The following is a 16383-nucleotide window of genomic DNA, read 5'->3' as shown; positions in this document are numbered from 1 at the left end:
CAGCCTGAGGCCCTGACAATATGTGGCACCCCTAGAGTGTACCATAGCTGAGGGCTGAGGTCCCTTCTCTAAACCTTGAGTTGCATAAACGCCATCCCCCAGAGTTCCCTCTGTATTAAGCCCGATTGAGCTGGGATTCCCGTAATTGAGATTGTCCTAACTGAACACTTAGCACTCCAGGTTCTTCAAAAATGAGCCAGCACATGCCTGTCCGGCCCTCTCTCTCACTCAGCCCTCTACTCATATGCTATAAAAGACCCATCTCCCCTGTACTGAGGACGAATTCCTCATTTTATTTCCTTTCCTTGGCCTGTCATCCTCAGTCCTTCTTCTCTGTCTACTGAAGCCATTCTTTAAATTCCACCTTCTCAGTGAAACCTTCCTCACACACCCTTTCCTGGCGGGAAGTAATCCTTCCCTCCATGAAAACCCACATCGTTCCTTCTATCCCGGATCTAGGCCTTCTGCTGTGATTACATACATTCATAACGTCCTTCACTAGAAAATGTCAACCATCACTCTGTTCTGTGTCCCTAGCACCAGACACGATGCCCCACCCCCTCCCCAAGCAAAGAAAGTACCCAGCAAACATTTGTAAAATTGAGTTTATGGAAGCCTGCACCAACCAGCTTGGTCTGTGAGTAGTGTTGGCCTTCCAGAGGCCACTCCCTACTTCCCAAGCATCCATAGAACCACAGATGTGCATATGAGAGATGATGGCATGGGGTACACTGTGGACAGGAATGGGGTAGGAGATCAGTAAAGGATCAGCAAATCAGGACCTGTATTGCAAACCTCCTTTATACACAGTATCCAAACTCAAGCAAGGTCACTGGAGTCCCTCCATCCAGCCTGCATGGGCTCCCTCTATACCAGTCCTATCAAATCCACCCCCAACCACTGCCATGCAACTCTCCCTAGCTCAGCTCCCCAAGGTCCAGCCTCAGCTCTGTCATCAACCACCTGTGTGTCCTTGGGCAAATCACTTCACTGCTCCTGGCCCCCATCTGTACATTGAAGGAGGTGAAGCAGCCATGAGCTAAGGGTCCACCCACTCTCTAGGCTGCTAGGGTTCTGTTTGGGAGAATGGAACCCCTCCTTTCCAAACCCCCCATTGGAAGAAATCCCGGACTCTGACACTAAATAAGGTCTAGGGCTTTTGCCACCCTTCAAACCTTCTTCTGTCCCTTCCTTATTTCCTGGGTAAAGGGACATATTTTCTCCCAAGGAGTCCAACATAGTGCCTGCCTTGGGTGCCAAGGAGAGAGAGGCTTGACGATTCTTCCTTAAGACATAATATCGAAGATGCCAAAATTTGCCAACTGCCTCATTACACCCCAAAATCTAAATCTGGTAGCTCAACGGCAGGAGAGACTGCTGTGAAAAGTGCTCATGCTACATCTTTAAGTGAAAAATCAGACTAGTGTGGGAGCTTCCAAAACGGGATGTCGGTGCCTGGCACAGAGTGGGCACTCAATTAGTGTTTATTAAATAAGTGAATGAACTTAAAAAACAAATAGCACACCCTGGATTGTGGATGCTTAGAAATTAAGCTGGAAAGACAGATATCAAAATTTTCCCACTAGTTATTTCTGGAGAGGGGGACTTTGCAGGTGATTTTTTTATTTTTGTTTTTGGTATTTTCTAAATGTTCTGTAACAAACATACATCATTCTGTAATAAGAAAATAATGAAGTCACTTTTATAAGGAGTTGAATGTAAAAAAATAAAAATAAAATAACTACACACACACGAAAAAATAGAGTGTGACTGTCATCCAAACTCCTCAACCCACACACTAGCCAACGTTCTTACCTCCCACAACATCCCACCCCTTCTCAGACAAAGCTTTCCTGCCTTCTCGTCTCTGTCTCTGTCCCTGTCCCAATTCCAGGAAACTGGGGAGGGGCCTCAAGTGTTAGCCTCATCAGTGTCAGAGCCCAGGACGGAGGCGGCCCCCACCACTCCAAGACCCGGAGAAAAGCAGATGAGAAGCTCAACTGCCCACTTCTGACGCGCCCCCCTTGCCAGAACCACCCTGTCAACCCCACAAGAGGAACACAGCGGGGCCCAGAGAGGCCCCTCCGTCTCATGGGGCCCTCGTCTGCGAGCACAGACTGGCTCACCTGTCGGTCAGCTCAGAGAGGAGGTGGGAGAAATGAACTCCCGCGTCCTGGCAAACTTTCCAGGCATTTAATATCTTACCAGTGCCTTATGAACACAACTCTTTTCTCTTCGCACATCTTGTTGCCTCTCCCTCGTGACTCTAGATCAAGTCCGTGACCTGAGTCCCTATACTTCTTCCTACCTCCAGTCACATCTGCTCAGTGCAGATCAGCTCAGGGTGGACAGGAGGACCCCCACAATGCAAGGGCAGAGGAGACCTCAGGAGAACAAGGGGTGTGGGGTGTACAGGGAGGCACTGGGGGGGACTGCAGGTGACCAGCATCTCACTAATTAGCAACAGGTGGGGCTGAAAGGTGGGGGAGATGGGGTCAAAGGGGAAGCATTCCCTACGCGTCTGTGGGCCAACAGACCTAGAAGACTGGCCTGGTGGCTCTTGCCAGAGGGAAGAAAAGCAGAGACTGCTCATGACACAGAGGGGCAGTCATGCCCCAGAGAGGTCCTTTGCTCACCCAGGCTCTCCCTGACCCAGAGCAGGCAGGCCTGTGGGCTCTGGGGAAACTGCCCCTGTCTCCCACTCTTTGATTAGCACTGCCCAACAGGCGAGATCCAAGCAGCCCAGATGGGGCAGGGAGCAGAGGGTCCACCATCTATAAATTTAACCTCTCAAAGCCTCAATGTCTTCACCTGCAGAAAGGGGATAAGAATGCCTACTTGTTTTCGTTGTTGTGGGTATTCAGTGACATAATTTTGGTCAAGCATTTTGCACAAGGCTTGGCATCTAGAGCTCCATACGTGGCCAGAATTGGCAGCATTTTCTTAACTTCTCTGGTTTTTCCTCACCCCCACCTCATCCTTCAGCTCTCAGAACAAGTACCAGTTCTTCTCACTCTGTGGAGGGATGTTTGGTGGCAGGGGGGAGGGGAGAGTCAGACCTTAGTTGTCATCCCAGCCTGGGCACTTCTCTGTGCCTCAGTTTCTCCACCTACAACAAGACAACAATAATAACACTACCCCCTTTCCAAGACTAAGTGTGAAAATTAAGCGAGGGGATACAGGTGACGCCCTGACAATAGGGCCTATCTGTAGTGAGCATTCAACCAATGTTAGCTCTCATTTCCTCTATGCCATCATTCTACTTAAGGTTCTATAATTCTCAGAGCCCCCGTACTTTTCCTTCAGAACATTCATCATAATTAATAATTATATATTTCCTGCTGTTGGTTAGTATTTGCCCCTCCACCCAAGTGTAAGCTCCATCAGGGATCAACCAAGTGTCCCTCTTGATTGTGACTGTCTTCCCAGCACCTGGTACAGTGCCTGGATACAGTAGGTGTTTAATAAATAACTGTTGGATGAATAGAATATTAGTGCTGGCATGATCACCAAGGTCCCTTCCAGCTCTAAGAGTCTCTGACTATTCTCTATTTTTTGACAGCTTTGGAAGAAAAGTTTAAAATGAGCCCCAGAGAAGCTGTTTCACCAATCCCCGGGGAAGGCTCAGGATGGTTGCTGCTGACAGACTTCCAAACACTCAAGTTGTGCAGAGATTTACTCTGATTTTTTTTTAAACCTGAGAAGGGAGCCTGCTGAATTTTCAGGTTGGGATCATCCTCTCCCCCCCTCGGGGCTGCTGCACCCAGGGCACTAAGCACAGCTCTACAGCAGGTAGCAGGGACCCCGCCAGGTGACAGGCCTTCCCATGCCAGCAGTGGACAGCCGGTCCTGAGCAACAAAGGCCAAAGCAGACCCTATCCTCACCTATTTGCCCTCCAAAGAGAGAGGGCTTCACAAGTACTGGCATGGAACACAGGGGGCTCCGAGGCTGGCCCTGTATGTCACGCCTTCACCCAGCCACAGAAAGTACTTGCTTTTAATGCAGATTCCTGGGCCCCACCCCAGACCTAACTCAGAGGTGCAGTGGGCCTGAGAATATGCATTTTGTAAGAGCTCCCCAGACATTTTCATGCATACCAAAGTCCAAAAGATGCTATTCTAAATGAGAAGGAAACCGATCACAGTAAGCACTGTCCCACCGGGTCCTGGGTATGTATAATCGATTCCTTCCGCACTTGCAACCTAACTCTGGAAACACCTTGCCAACACCTGCTTTGTAGCAGAGACTGCTCTGAACCCCTGGTTGGCAATCCTGGTGGAATCACCCAGGCAGCTTTAAAATATACTGATGCCAGGGTCTTACCCCTAAATATTCTGATTTAATTCGTATGAGGGGCAACATAGGTTTGGGATTGAATATGGTGATTCCAATATGCAACGAAGTTTGAGAACTACTGTTCTAACTTAACCCTCATCACCCAGCTCATGGTGCAGGCTCCAAGCACCACGAGCACCCCCAAAACAGCCTCTGCCCAACCAGATGCTCAGCCTGAGCTGCCATGGGCTGAGAAAGGAAGCGACAGTGGGGGTCACATGGCAAGACCCCGGATATTTCTGGGGCACATGATCTGGTCAGAGCATCCATCCGAAAAGCCCCACGTGTTTACCTTCTAGAAGTTATAGGTGATTAGCCGAGCAGGCACCATGTTCTCAGTATGTACGAGGCAACAGAGCATGGCTGTAAAGGTTCCCAGAGTCCTCGCTACTAAAGTGTGACCTCAGCTTTTATCTCAGCACCATTCACCAACTCCGCAACCTCACGCAAGTTCATCTCTCCAAGCCTCACTTTCCTCGTCTGTAAAATGGGCATAACACTCCCTGACACTTTGTCACCGCTGCCTCACAACCTCGGTGCAAGGCGCTCAATGCGGCTGCTGGCACACCGTAAGAACTCAGTCCGTCTGAGCCAACGATAAAGTAGCAAACGGTCCTGTCTGTTGCCTATCGGATGCTTCACTCTTTTTTTTTTTTTTTTTTTTCTTTACGGGAGCTTGGGCCCTTGGCAGCTGTTCTGCCAACCTCAGGTACTTTCTACTCCTCTGGGCCCCCCCCCTTCCTTGCCACACTTTGCCAGTCCTTTGCTCTTGAATTTGCCCCTTAACTTGTCTGAGACTCAGTTTCCTCATCTCCAAAGTGGGGGCATAAAAGCAGTAACCCCATGTTTACTGAAAGAACTGGCAAGCTGCCCTATGCAGAGTGCCAACACCAGGCCAGGCACAGGGCAGTTCAACAAGTGAAGAGGCAGGGGAAGGTGAGGAATAATCCTTTTCCCTCTTGAACTGAGGTTCGGCAAAGAGCCCTCTCTATCTGCTCTGGCAGCCAGTGGGTAGGAAAGATGCCTCCTGAAGGCTCATGGGAAGATGGGAAGTCCAAATTTGGAGCCAGGGGGAGAGGCAGCCCCAGCTCCCCTCCATCCCCCCTGGGGCAATGCTGCAGAATGCTGACTCCAGCTTGGGGCCCCTCTTACCAGCTCGCCATCCTCCTCACTCCATTTCGCTCTACCAATCCAATTCCCTTTCCTCCACCCGGAAATCGATGTTTAATTAACACATTATTGGAAAAATAAACACAGTCTTCAATGGGACTGCAATGAAACTAATGCAGCTCAGCTTGGGGGCCAGAGACCATCCCCTCAATCAGAAAAAGGCTCCTCTCCTCCCTCCTTCTCAACCAAGAACAAGTTCTTCCTTTCTCTGCGGAGTCCTCCAGCCTGGAGAACCCATATTCTTCTGTGTATTCCCCATCCCTGGCTCTAGGCGGTGAGACCACCCATCCCTTCTTACCCTTGACCTGGTGATGTGGACACAGGGGGGAGAGGTGGGATCTGGTGTCAGTACGCATATCACCATTCCATGTGGGAAAGAGGCACCTTCTTCTGGAGGCCCCCAGCCTCCACCTATGAAGCTGTGGGTGAGCCCACCTCCCCCCTGTTCTCCACACCAGAACCGGCATTCATCCAACTGAGGGGTTGGTCAGCAGCTGTCTTGCCCTGGCTGACCAGGATGCTGGGCCCCAGATGCCCCATCCAGCCATCAGCCTCAGGAGCTGTTCTGAAGACCTCCCTTCCTCTAGTCCCCATTTTAGATGTTCTAACTCCTGCCCCCTCCCCGCCAGGGTTCAGGGTGGGAAGCAGTGCGAGTTCTAAGAAATAGCCTGAATCCTAAAGTCAGACGCAAGGCTGTTACTTCTCGCTGACGATCTGAGACAAGCTACTTAACCCCATTGGATTCCTTGTCAGACAAATGAGAACACTACCTATCTAAAGGAAATATGGCAGAACACCATGTTTTGCTAACAGCAGGTGCTAGATGACAGTCCATTCGCCAGCCTTTCCCATTGAGGTCCAGGCCCTACCACAGTCGGGCCATGGGGAGTGTGGGCTCATCAAGGATCAGGGCCATGGGATAAGGCAGAGGTAAATACACTGCAGGTTCTCTGCCTTCTGCCAACTCACCACCATCCCAAACAACCTAAACTCCTCTTTCTGACAAGGTCCCTGAAGCAAGGAAGAAGGTAACAGACACCACAGGGAAACAGAGTTTCCAAGTGCCATCAAAACGATAACCAGCAAGCAGTGGCATTGCAAGGCCAGCAGCGTCCTCTTCCTAAGCCTAAGGTGCCTCGGACGGGCAGAAGCATCTTCAGCACGTCCCAGAGTTGGGTCAGACTGCCCAGCAAGTGGGTCAGCTCTCAGAGTCAGGTTCTCGACTTGGGGAACTGGAGGACAGGCCCATGGAGGTGGTGTGACACAGTAGGTAAGACCAGAGGCTTCCAAGCCAGGCCCACTGAGTTTGAATCATGACCTTGCCATTCCTACCTAAAGGACCTTGGATGTATTATTTAACCTCTTTAGGCCTGGGGGTGGGGGGGCGGCTGTAATACAGAAATGATAATAGCAAGTGCCTCACAGGAGAGTTTATAATTCATGTCAGGGGCTTAGCATAGTATCTGGTGCACAGTAAGACTCAAATTTTGGCTAGTGGTAGTGTAGTAAGACTAGTGAGGTTAGTAGTAATGGTGACGTTGATAGTAAAACTAGTCAAAAGATTCAGGTCTTCATCCTTTAAAAATGGGGACGAGTAGAAGTATCTCTGGAGAAAGGCTCTACTCCCAGTCCCCTTCCTCCCTAAAACTGGATTCCCCTCTCTTGCATTCCCCTTTCCTCTCTACCCATTAACGGAAAGTGGGTGATGCTATCTCAAAGAAAGATGACCATATATTTTATCATCCAAACCAGGACACTTTTGAGAGTTAATAATTACACTAAGACAAAGGCCTGGATGGGAACTGTCTCTGCAAACCAGGGCATCTGGTCACCCCATCTCAAGGTCGCACAGAAACAGCTTCATGCCCTGGCTCATCAAGGTCCAGGCACAAGGTAAGTCTTCCCTGGTTTTCAGAATCCATTTCATTCTGGCCTCTGTTCCCCTACTGTCCTGACCCCCTCAATACACACACACAGACACACACACACACACACACACACACACACACTCGGCTAGGATGTCTAACCCCTCCCCAATTCAAGGTCAAGGCCAACCCTAAGGGTGGAGCAGAGGGACACGACAGGGGCCCTTCACCCACAATTCATGACATCATGCTCCCCAGCCAGCCTCTGGACACAGAAATGAAACACACTGATGCTAATGCCTGAGCCCATGCCTCCCTTTCTTGAGAAACAAGGGCTAAGCCAGTCTAGGAGACACACACAATCTCCCCGGTCATCAGAATCCAGAGCCCAGCTGCTTAGACTTGTGAGTGGACCCCCTGCTGCATCTAAGAGTAACCTTAATGGGCAGGGCTATATGGGATTGAAAACCTGGAGCAGCTAACTGCGGTCTCGTTCTCCAGCACATTCAGAGGATGACCTTGACTAGCACTCAGTGACTCCAGTGACCTTGGAGTATAGGCCCCCAGTCTTCCCCCAGTCTCCCTCTACTCTGCGAGAGTCAAATCTGCCCTCTTTAAAGGCACACCTACCCCCACCCTCCTCACCAAGACCCACTCCTCCAGTGGAGGAAAGAGGAGAAATAAGAGGGGCCCTCAGGCAGCCACCAGCACAATACCCTTGGAGAAAGGGCGCACACCCCCCAGGCAGCATGGTGGTGTGGAAAGAGTACTACCTGGGCAGCCAGGGAACCTGGATTCCAGCTCCGTGTCTGGATCAGATTTGGCATATGACTTTGGACAAGACACTTAATCTCTCTACACCTCAGTTTTCTCATCTGTATTTGAGGGCACTGTATGAGATGATGGCTCATCTCCCTTTTACCTCAAAGAGTATAACATAAGGGTCATGAACTTGGGCTCTGGAAAAAGATCTGGGTTCAAATCCTTGATCTGCCACTTTACTAGTTTACTTTGTGTAAGTCTAAGCCTCCATCTCCTTCTCTGTTCAAGGCAGATAATAAGAATATACTACATTGTGCTGTTTGGAGAATTAAATGAGACAATGAATGTTTTACCAAAGAAAAAAAAATCTTTGTGCAGAACTTGGTATATATTAAGATCCTCAAAAATGGCGGCTATATCACTACTGTAACTACTACCACCATGATGATGATGATTAGTATTACAGGGATCGGGAAGGAGGCAGAGTCCCTCTGAGTCAGGCATGGAGACCTTTCTCAATCAGAACGTTTCACACTTTCCAATCCCTCCAGCAGATCTGGAACTTGCAGGGAGGAATAAGACAGCCAGAGACAAAGTTCAACTTTCCCAGGAGACAGGCCCAAAGTGCTAGAGAAGAAAAGAGAACCCCAACACCAAACCCATACGGCTCTTTCCTCCAATCAACGAATATTTGTTGAGCACCTACTATGTGGCTGGAAGTGTCCTAGGCACTGGGAACACCGCAGTGAACAAAAACAAAGTCCCTGAGCTCCTGGAGCTTGCGTTCTAGAGGAGACAAGATCACCTTAACACTTCGGTATGTAGTAAAGCATTAGGTAGTGATTAGCTGATTGGAATTAGAGGCAGGATAACAGGCTGAAAAGCGGCCAGCGGTGGGGTCAGAGGGCTATTTTAGAAAGCCAGTCAGGACAGTCCTCTCTGAGCAGGTACCATTTGCACAGGGACCTGCAGGAAGAGGCTGGGAGCAGGCCCCACACACAGTCCCTGTTGGAGCCCGGTACTGCCACCTGTGGCTGGCCCAGCCGCAGGGCCTTACTCAGTCCACTGCAGAGCAACCGGGGCTGGACCTCAAGGGTGAGGGCTGTGGCTCAGCCATTTCCCCCTGCAGGTGCGTGCTTGGGGGAGACCAGGCCTGATCACAGCCGGACGACCAGACTAACGTACGAAGCAGGTGTATTTCTAAGAGGCAAGCTGTGGAAGGGACACTTCCACTTTTGCAAGTCCCCATCCACACATAAGGGTCATGTAAGGAGAAGGGAGGGGGGATCCCAAGAATATTCTCTTCTTGGTGTTTGGCACAAAAATTTGCCCCTGAGGCATCCTACTCCGTCTTTCTCTCCTTTCTCTGGCAATGACGTAACCCTTTCTCCCTAACCCCTCAAGGTCAGCCCTGGGAAGGGAAAGGGACGTCAGAAACGGAGGACAATCAGCATTTTGTTCTGGGGATTTTTTTTTCTTCCAGGCAAAATGTTTGCCAGTTTCATTTATAATTGCATAAAGAGGGACACACCTTTAGCCAAAGGAGACGGAAAATGGCGTCTGGTAGTTAAGGCAGCAGAGCCTGGAGCACTGGGGCTCCGCTGCTTTCCCGGCCCAGGGCGATCTCAGCTCCCAGGGGGCTGTTGCCTCCACCAAGGCCCAGCTGCCCAAGGGTGGCCAGTGCTGGGAGGGCAGAGCCGTCCTCCCAGCTCTGCCTGGGGCTCCGGAGGTGGCCGGGGAAACCCTCAATTTCGCCCACCTCTCCCCCCCCTTCAGTCTGCACCCGCCCACCAGTCATCCATGAGCACCCCCGCCCACAGGGTGGCTTGGGGACGCGGGGACCTCACGCAACGCTTCCCCTGGAGACCCGAGTGGTTTCTTCCCCTCCACCCTCTTCTCAGCTACCCTGTACACCCCACTGCCCCTTGTCTGAACACCCCCGCTTCTTGCCCTCCCCTCCGCAAGGGGAAGTCAGCTTCCCTTCCCTGGCACCTCCGCACCTCTCCGGAGCCCCGCGCACGGCCACAGCCAACATTCACACTCCGGCGGCACAAACAGGCAGGCAGCCTCCTGCGTGACCCGCACACATGGTGCTGACACTCCCATGTGGTCCAACTGGAGGCACACCGGTGTTTGACAGAACACGAACAGCCCTCCAGCCCCCTCCCAAAAGGCAACACAAAAGGGCACCAAGAATTTCAAGACCAGACAACATTGGACATCAGAGCGAGAGCCGGGTAGGACAAAGACATCATTCCATCCTCGCAAGGAACGACGACAACTCTGGGACATTCTGCAGTGCCCTCTGGCTTGACACAGCCCACTGAGCAGAGCTGTGTGTGCTGGCGTGTGTGAGAGAGCATACATATGTGTGGGTGTGGGGGTGGTATCTGTCTCTACTGTCCAGGCAGCAAATCTCCCAGAGGTAACCCAGTCCAGACTCTGCTTTCCCGGTAACCTTCCTCCAATGTGCCGCAAACACATATTACACGGATGGTTAAATTGGATCATTATCACTGGGTGCTTATTTGGCAAAAAAAAAAAAAAAAATCATTAATGTCATCTACCCCCACTCCAATCCCCTTCTCAATAAGTCCCCTCCCCCAAAGACTCTCCAACATGCTAATCCCGTGAACTGCGACACATCACAGCTTTCGGGAAAGAATAATGGCGAGGAGAAAGAAGAGAGCGGTGTGGGGAGAAGACGTGGATAGCGTTACTGCATTGCCCGTATGAAGATGGGTGGAAAGGAGCCATGGTGGAGGTAGGGGCGGGGAGAGCCACGGAGGGGAATGAAAGCAAACGAAATCAAGTCCTTGGTCGCCTGTGTCCGTGCGAGAGTGTGTGTGTGCAAGAGCGTGTGCAAGTGCGTGTGTAGATGTGCCGACTTAGCCCTCCTATCAGAAGGCTGCATCCGTGTGGCATGTAGGAAAGGCCATCGCACCACTGTTGTGTTGCAAAAAAAAAGAAGAAGAAGAAGAAGGAAAGAAAGAAAGAAAAGAAAAAAGAGCCGCAGAGCCATCAGAATCAGAATTTTCTCATGGAGATGGAAAGGGCTAGAGGAAAGGGGGAGGGGGCCGTAGGGTAGGGGAGAGCGGCGTGTGGCAATAGAAGGCAAGAGCATGGTAGAATTGGGGGAGGATGGAGGGGGGAATTGGTGGTGGGGTGGAAAACACTGCACAAGCACCTGAGACGCAAACGCACACAATACCCAAACGCCAAGCCCACTGCTCCACTGTTCATCTACGACTGACAACCTGTCCCCCATCTCCCGCTGCCTCTCTGTGCCCCCAAAGCTGGTGCCGGTGGATTTCTCTATCTCAGTTTTGCAGCAGTGGGCTAATTACAACCAAGCCCCCTTACCAAATTAACCCCTCCCCTCCCTCTCTTTTTCTCTCTAAAAGGCCAATTGAAGAATAATGTGTTTTTAGAGATAATGGATTTTTTTTTTCCCAAGGAGCGAGAGAAAGGGGGATGCAGGACAGAAATTCTGCAAACCAGTGACTTCCGACCTCACCTCCGTCTTCCCTCATGTCCCCATTCGCTGTAGCATCTCATCTACCATTTCCCAACCGTCCCCTTGTCCCCCACCACCCAAAAGAAAAGACCTTCCTACCATGCACATCGACAAACACACCAACCGCCACCCAATCTCAGTAGCCGATCTCAAAACCCCAAGCATCAATCCACCTCAATACATTCTTTCCCTTATATAAGCAGCAAATCATCAACATATTCAGTAGAAACGCAGCATTAAAAAGAAATTAACCAAAAAAAGAGGCCAGACCCCCATCAAACCCCCAATAATTAATAACAGGGAGCTACCAGAGAAGCAAAGAGGTAGTTGTCTCTCAAAATCTAGAATCCCTTTGATTTCTGGCCCCCTCGTCTTAAGAAGCAATTTTTTAAAATCATTATTTCACTAGAAAGGGCCGGAAAGCTCCAGAAAAGGGCATTCGCACAGTCCGGTTGTTTAAAAAAAAAAAATTAACCCAGCCCTGTTGCTCACTTTAATAGCGAACTTCCAGCGTCCAGCCTTTTCCCCCTCTTCCAGAAGGAAGACTGGTTCGCAGGATGAACCCCAGGCTGCAGAAAATGGGCCAAGAGCCCTTGCTCTCCACTCCCCAACCAAAAAAAAAAAAAAATCAAACAATAGGAATATCTCTGCACAACCAGCACCCGTCTGAAATATCGTTTGCCCCAATATCACATAGGCAGATTAAGCTAGAAGATTTAAAAAAAAAAAAAATACCAGCCTTGCTACGTCTCTCCCCTCCATCCCTCCGCCACGTACCCAGTAGCTCTTAGGTAAACTTGCCCATCATAACCAGCGGGACCATTTTAACTCGAAAGGCGATGCAGAAGCCCTTGAACGATGAAGGAGGCTCTACCCCAGAACAGCAAATTCATAAAGGGCTAGTTCTTCGGGTTCGCCAGACCTAACCTCCAGGTGCCCCCAGATAGACTATCCCGGGCACAGAGTCACCCAGTGCGCTGGGAGTTCAAATTTCCATTGGAACCTTCATCACAAAGGCAAATGGTCATCTGACCCCTGAAACTACACTGTCCTCCAGGTGTGACAAGGAGCACCCCTCTTGCTCCCAGGGCCATCCACAGGACCCAGAGCAGAGAAAGAATTAAGAAGATTGAGGTGGACTGGTCTGGTAAAAGGAAACTATCTCCCCAAGCGGGAACGACCGGAGGAAGCGGGGAGAGGACAGCTCCAGCTCTCCCACTTCCCCTAGGTGGTCTGACTATGTCTTGCTCCATCCTAGCCCAGCTCTCAATGATCTCTGACCTTTGCATTAAAAAAAATTTTTTAAATAATGATCGGGGGAAAAGAATCCTACCTTACCTAAAGCCCAATAGAGTTAGCAAAAATATAATTTTCTCACTGCATGATGATATTTCTACATCCAGATCAAAAGAGAAGGTATTTAATGGAGGAGGAAGAAATTTATCTTTTTTAACAAGTAATCACAGGGTAAGTCACCTGCAAAGCAGCCGAGCCCATAGGTTGGTATTACATCACTGGCCTAGGAAGGGATGGGGGGTGGGGGGAGGACAGATTATTTTTCCCCTGTCATCAGGATGATGTTTATAAAGCAGTTAAGTTTCGTGGTTAAAAAAGAAAGAGGGAAAGAGCCAAAACTCTGGGTACAACACAATGCCTTGAAAAAAAAAAAAAAAAAACATCGAACCAGCCTTTAAGGTCACTGAGAGCTTGCAAAACCCACAGTGCTTACACAGAGTGGAAGTTTTCAGGCAAGCCTGCTACTAAATCATTAATATAAACAAATGGAAGGCAGAAGAGGAAGATTCCCTTGTAACAGATCCAAACAGGAGCGCACACGCGCGCGCACACACACACACACACACACACTCCCTTTTCACCTTCTCTGATTATGCCCACCTTCACAACAAGATAGCAGGAGTCCAACCTGAATCTTCAGACTCAAGAACCACCTCCTCACACCCCTTAAAAAAAAAAAAAATCTTACACAGACACACACCACACCACACACACACACACACACACACACACACACACACAATTCCTCAACAGCTAGGGAAATCCCTGTCTCAATTCAATTTTGTCTTATGATCCTCAGAGTGTCTCTTCTTTTTCTCATTTGAACCAGTCCTTTCCCCAGAAAAAAATAATTAGAGGGAAAGTGGCTACAAAATGCCAAAAAACTATCTGCCCAAAATGAAGTGATGGGCATACATCCTTTCAGACTAATAATCCACGCAAATAGAAGAAAGACTTTTAAAAAAAAGATTGAAAAATCTAAAACATTCTCTGACTTTTCCAACATCTGGAGCAAGAGGACTCAACTTCCAGGAGCAAGTGAAGGGAAAGAAAGGCAGTTGAAAAGCCATTCCCATGGTCAGCCGAGGCTCTCGGAGCCAACATCCAAAAAAAAAAAAAAAAAAAAATCTAGGTTGGTCGCTCCCAACTGAAAACTTCTACCCTCTCAGGAGCAACGTCTTCCCAGAACGAACAAGAACCTTGAGTTGTTTCACACCCTGCCTGTCTTCCTTTCCCCCCAAACCTTACCTTTCCCGTTGAACAGAAGATTTGGGATCTGTTTGTTTGATGTTTAATCAACTGACTTTGCTGGGTATGTTTCCTCTTTGGGAAGGTTCAAATTCCAGAATCTTTCTCTCTCCTTTTCCTTTTCTCTCTCTCTGGGAGGGAGTGGCGGGGAAGAAGGGAGGGGGGTGTCGGAGGTGTGAAAAGCAGGTCCGCGGTGGCTGGAGATGCTGGTGGCTGCGAGAGAGGGGAGGACACGCTCGCCTCTCCCTCTCAGGGAGTTGCATGCAAGAGGAGATGTGTAGGGCTGAGCTCGGAGCCTGAGACTGCCGGGGAGCCCAGGAATTTCACGCACTCCAGAGCCGGCCCCTCCCTCTCCCACACAGACCCCGGCATTTAAAGAGACAGCCAGGCTGCCTGGCTCAGGGCTTCACCTCTTCCCTGACTGTTTTGCAAACAGCTGAGAAGATATCGTCAGGGAGGGGCACTGTGCAGCCCCCTGTGACCAAGAGGCTTTGTCAGGAGCTCAGTTCTCCCCCGACTCCAGCCTGAGGAAGGTTCTTTACCAGAACCAGAGCGGGCTTTGAAATTAAAGACAAAATCCTCATTTACAGCTTCAGTAGACTAAGCCACATGCTGAAGATACATTGTAGACAGGAAGTGGAGAGGAGCCTGACCTAGAAGTGTGCCTCAGTTTCCCTAAGTAGCCACTCCTTGTGAAATCAGGGCAATCCTTGAGCATCTGGTGGAGGCTAGGGCTGTAACTAGGGCACGAAGTCATTCCTTCAACAAACATTTTGAATGCCTGCGTAGAACAAGGGCTGGGGACATAGAAGGTGACAAATTGGGCTTCCCATCCAAGGGCTGCTAGCCACAAAGACAGAAGAAAGCATAGCTAACCCTATCCACAGGGGCTTCAAGCTAAGAGAGACAGAGGTAGGGGTCCAGTGCTTTGGTGGGTCAGGGGGACGGCTCCCTTCGGTGGCTCACGCCCTGAGCTCAGGGCCTAGGCATTTCCAATGCACCCCAAAAGCCTTCGAAATTCATTGCCAGTTTTGCCAAACTATTCTGTGTTTGTGGACACATTTCCCCATTCGAGCCTAAACAAGAGATGACAGTCGGTGGCACCAAACACAAGGTTTTGTTCAGCATCAGGCCCTGGTGCCTCACCATGGAGAAGAGCCCCACCCCCCTTTCTTCTCCAACCTCCCCATTCTAAGGGCTCCATGGCGCATCCTTCCTCTGGCCAGTGCCAATGGCAGGAGTAGTCACTAACAACTGTTGAGCACTTGGCCACGTGCAATCACATGGCTCAGCTCATTCGGTCCACTGAGACTGGTGCTATTTGATAGTCGTCCATCTTTCAGTTGAGGAAATCAAAGCTTTAGGGAGGCTCTCCAAGGTCACACGGCCAGAAATAACCAGAATGAATTTGAACTTGGGTCTAGCCTGCCTGCTCAGCCACAGTACTCTATCGCCTCTCTTCTATGGACGGTAGTTCTTAAATTTCTGCTCTTTCCTGGACATTCTTCTAGCCATCCCAGCACTTACCCAACCCAGCAAACTTGGATACCACATGTACCAGGCATTGTGCTAACCGGAAACAAAATGAGTAAGACAAGTTCCCTGCCCCCAAGGAGTCCACTCTGCTTTGGTGGAAGACAAACGTGTTTCTATAAAGCAAGGGAACACAACAGTCATGAAGCAGCATAAAGGAAGCTGTCAAGAAGCAAGTGATCAATTATGTTATGGAAATGGGGGATATTAAGGCAAGTGCGAGGCTAAATGGGGGCTAAAGTGGCATTTGGGCTGGGCTTGCACAGCACACATAATACCAGATGTTTCCATCTGTTTTACCTTTTAGATCATAGTCTTACTTTTTTTTATGTTTCTTTGGGTCCCCAGTCTTCAACACCACCATGGTATTCGGCACCCAATAGGAATACAAACAAATGTGCCTTAATGGATTAATTTCACGCATGACAAATCATTTTCTACCAGTTTATGCCAGACCTGAACGGTCCCAGCCAGCTGATCTATATCTTCCTTACCTGGCCTTTCTTGAAGTCCATGTACGTTATTTGTTCCCAGAACACAGAAGGGACATTCAAAGAACACAGTGCATGGGGTTAGGTAAGCTGTCTGGAGCTCCAGGGGGAAGAACCATATAAAGAAACCACCATGATCCGGGGCGCCTGGGTGGCACAGCGGTT

At 49.8% G+C, this 16383-nt stretch overlaps 1 protein-coding gene across 2 annotated transcripts in view; it reads right to left on the bottom strand.

The window, feature by feature from the left end:
* The window catches only part of NRXN3 (neurexin 3), a 1516445-nt gene extending 1501966 nt beyond the window's left edge, over positions 1 to 14479 (bottom strand). For both annotated transcript variants that reach the window (XM_045807717.2, XM_087856158.1), the window contains exon 1: positions 14195 to 14479. The gene's annotated coding sequence lies outside the window, so the exon portion shown is untranslated. The remainder of the gene's footprint in view (positions 1 to 14194) is intronic.
* Between the last annotated feature and the right edge of the window lie 1904 nt (positions 14480 to 16383).

The sequence above is a fragment of the Ursus americanus genome, chromosome 26, assembly GCF_024610735.1.
Source record: "Ursus americanus isolate L20-20 chromosome 26, mUrsAme1.1.p, whole genome shotgun sequence".
NCBI classification, from domain to species: Eukaryota; Metazoa; Chordata; class Mammalia; order Carnivora; family Ursidae; genus Ursus; species Ursus americanus.
This window is presented reverse-complemented; position numbering and strand designations above follow the sequence as displayed.